Source organism: Elephantulus edwardii, unplaced genomic scaffold, assembly GCF_000299155.1.
Source record: "Elephantulus edwardii isolate Elephantulus edwardi_28Jun2011 unplaced genomic scaffold, EleEdw1.0 scaffold00016, whole genome shotgun sequence".
Classification (NCBI taxonomy): domain Eukaryota; kingdom Metazoa; phylum Chordata; class Mammalia; order Macroscelidea; family Macroscelididae; genus Elephantulus; species Elephantulus edwardii.
In genome coordinates, this window is record NW_006399766.1 from 23,414,335 (window position 1) to 23,417,887 (window position 3,553).

Below are 3,553 nucleotides of genomic sequence, written 5' to 3' on the forward strand. Positions count from 1 at the left end.
TTATAAAACTATTCAAAGGTTACAGTGTTTCAGGCATACATTTCAAAGAAATCCCTAAAATTTTAACTTTTATATATTATTTTTTTTAAAAAAAAAGGATTAATCTTAGGATATCAGGGAACCACATAGCTATAATGTGAATTATGGATTTTAAATAGCACTAACACTTCTTTCTCTAGTATAATGCACTGCAAATTTAACAATTAGTTGGCTAAAGGGAGAACAACTTAGATCCATTTTAAGTAACATAAAAATTTCTAACAATCATTATCTCATTATCTAAGTAATATTGTGCACTTGAGCGTATGTACTGACCTTATATTTGGAAATAATTTTCCGTAAATTATGGTTATTGTGTCCATTCTTGAGACAGAGAACTAGTAAATACTACAGCAAATAAAAAACAGGAAAAGAAACCCAAGGTATACAACCCGATTTTTTACTAACTTCCACATGTAATGATCTTATATGATATTCTAGGATGACTATTTTATATGTAAGTAGAGTTCTTCCGATCCTTTCCCTTCTTGGTACCAGTAGGAACAGAAAACGGCCGGTTCTGGAACATTTCAGAGGATGCTTTAGTTTTAGAAAAAGCAACTATTTCTTCTTCTAAAAGTCTTCTCTTCAAACTTCATTCTCCCCTTGGCGAACTCTTAAAAGAAGTTCAAATTTGGCCTGCAGTTCTCTCTCTGCTTCTTTCAATATGGTTTCTTTCTCCTTTACTCATTGCACACACATCTGTTTCATTTCATCATTCTTTTTTGGGACGTTAAATGTAGAATTCATGTCTTTTGGCTTTGTAAGTCTCTTCAAGACTGACTGGCTAGTTCTCTGGGCCTCTGTCTTTAAAGCATGGTTTGCAGTGTCTGTAAAGTTTATAGTAGCTACCGTGAGTTTGTTATTGAAGACCTTCCATATTTGTCCAAATGAGCATTTCTCAGAGCCTTAAGGTTAACATATGGGCAAAAAAAGGTGAAGATTCATGGTCTTCAAACTTAGAATTAAACAATGTGTCATCAGTGGTGATTTCCCAATTTCAGTTTCCCCCACAGAAAGAATATTAAAACAGAATCCCTGTTGAATGGGTCTACTGAAACTCTCAAAACCAACATGGCCAGACATAATTAACAACCAGATATTGTCTTCATTTTGTTGCCGTTCATCAAGTATTTGTGAGGGCATATGCCTTGATTTTGTTGACATATTTGTTCAAAAAAGCTGGTGCTGCGACATTTTCAAGGTAGCCATCGCCCGAGGTGGATAATGGAGCTAAGGGCAGCACAGAGGGCCAGTGCGGGCTGTGGTCTTGGCTTATAGAAGGGGTTTGTGATGAATAAATCATATAATTTTTGTAGGAGCCATCTCCCTCTGCCACCAACCCTCCAGTGTGTTTTCAGAGGCAATAAACAGCCGGGGAGAAGAATGCTAATCTTTTCCCAGAGCAGTTGGTGGATGTTACCAAGTTCTTTTGAATTGACAGGTCAGGTTCCTACCACTCAGACAAGATACTTCCTTGAATAAGCGATTGGTCATACAGAATTCTATCATGCCTCTTCCTCATTTCTATCACTAATGCTACATTTCCTAAGTACTCATCCTTCTTCTTTGTTTCTAATTTACACATTCCAGTTACCAGCAGTTAGTCATGCATGTTCATTTCCTGTTTGATCAATTTAAGTCTGTAGAAGTTGGTAGGAATCCCCAATTTCTTCATTTTTGGCTTTAGTTGGATTGGGGTAAATACCTACTGAGGAAAACCCCTCCTACTATGTTCAGGAGGATAGAAAGGAAACCTTGCCAGGTGCAGAAGACAGGAATACTGAACGGTTTAAAAGATAAAGAATAATCTACTATCAATGGCAATATAAACTAGAAAATATTTAAAAATAAAGCTAGCAGAGAATAATTGTGTATTGGTTAACAACAACGTACAAATTTTAGTGGACATTATAAAAGAATAAATGCAAAAGGTTGACTTGACCATATTGTGCCTTTCTCGAAGAAACATAGGCGTTTAATCCCAACGCAAACTCAAGTTTATACAGTATTGGAAAAATTATTCCCAGTTCATATGAAAGCATAAGTGAATTCAAATGATTTATATGGAGGAAAATTGGGGAAGGGAATGAAATCTTACAGAACAAACTGATTTTCCATTCATTCCCATTCACTCCATTCATACACAGTCATCACCTTGTAACCAATTCTTCCCTCATCCTCCCTGTCACTCTCATTTCTTTGTCTTTCTGTCCCACACCTCCAAACTTCCAGAGTTCTAACCCTGGGAAAATGCTGCCATTTGGCTCTTGCAGGGGGGGGGGGCGTTATTGCCCTCAGGAACAGCTGTCCCTGCTGTTATTGTTTACCTTATAGACCCAACTATTGTTTGAACGAACATTGAACACCCCAAAAGGGGTTCATTTCCAGGTGAGAAGGGTGACCAGAGGCCATAGTTTCAAGACTTACCATTTTTTAAAATGTTGAAGCACTTCACCGAAGAAGACATTCAGATGGCCAGCAAGCACATGAAGAAATGTTCAAAATCCCTAGCTCTAAGAGAGATGCAAATTAACGCAACTATGAGATATCATCTCACCCCAGTCAGAATAGCAAGATTTAACAAAACAGCAAGCAACAAATGCTGGCAAGGTTGTGGAGAAACTGAAACCCTTACTCACTGTTGGTGTGAGTGTAAAATGGTGCAACCACTGTGGAAGGAGGTATGGTGCTTTCTGAAAAAGTTGCAAATAGAAACACCATGAGACCCAGCAATTCCACTACTGGGAATATAACCCAAAGAGACCATAACCCTCATCCAAACAGATATATGCACACCCATGTTTATCGCTGCTTTGTTCACAATAGCAAGCAGTTGGAAACAACCTAAGTGCCCATCAACAAACGAATGACTGGAGAAGCTGTGGTATATTCACACAATGGAATACTACCCTGCGTTGGAAAACAAGGAACTCATGCAATATTATCCAAAATTGGTGACCCTGGAGGACATTATGCTGAGTGAAGTATCTCAGTCACAAAAAGACAAATACTGCATGGTGCCACTGTTGTAAACCAGGACTGACATCACAGTTGGGGGGAGACTGAGAAAGATGGGTTCAATAATGTATACTGCATTGAAACAGATGAGGGAGAAAACTGTTTTAAAGGGGTATAAGATTGGGTATTTTTGTCATGACAGGTGTCTACAGCAAAGGCTATAGGGTCGAGTGGACCTGGGGGAGGGATTGTAAAACAATGAAAGAAGTTTTGTTTCACTTTTACAAGAGGGTAGTGTACTAGGGGAGAGGGTTGGTAGGGAAGAAAAGTGCAACAATGAATGAGTGGAAATCCAAAGTCTCTAATTTTTACTGAAATTAATAATTTTGTTGTTGTTGTTGTTCTTTAGATGACCTCGTAGCGACCCTACGAACGAACAGCCTGAGCACTGTTCGTACATAGAGTTTCCGGAGGCAAGCCATTTCGGAAGTGGATGCCGCTCCTGCTTCCAGGCTTGATTTAGTCGGGAAGCTCCAGCCAACACTGTCCACCA

At 38.8% G+C, this 3,553-nt stretch overlaps 1 pseudogene; it reads right to left on the reverse strand.

Moving 5' to 3' along the window:
• Positions 1-490: 490 nt before the first annotated feature.
• Positions 491-961, reverse strand: LOC102872490 (annotated as a pseudogene).
• Between the last annotated feature and the right edge of the window lie 2,592 nt (positions 962-3,553).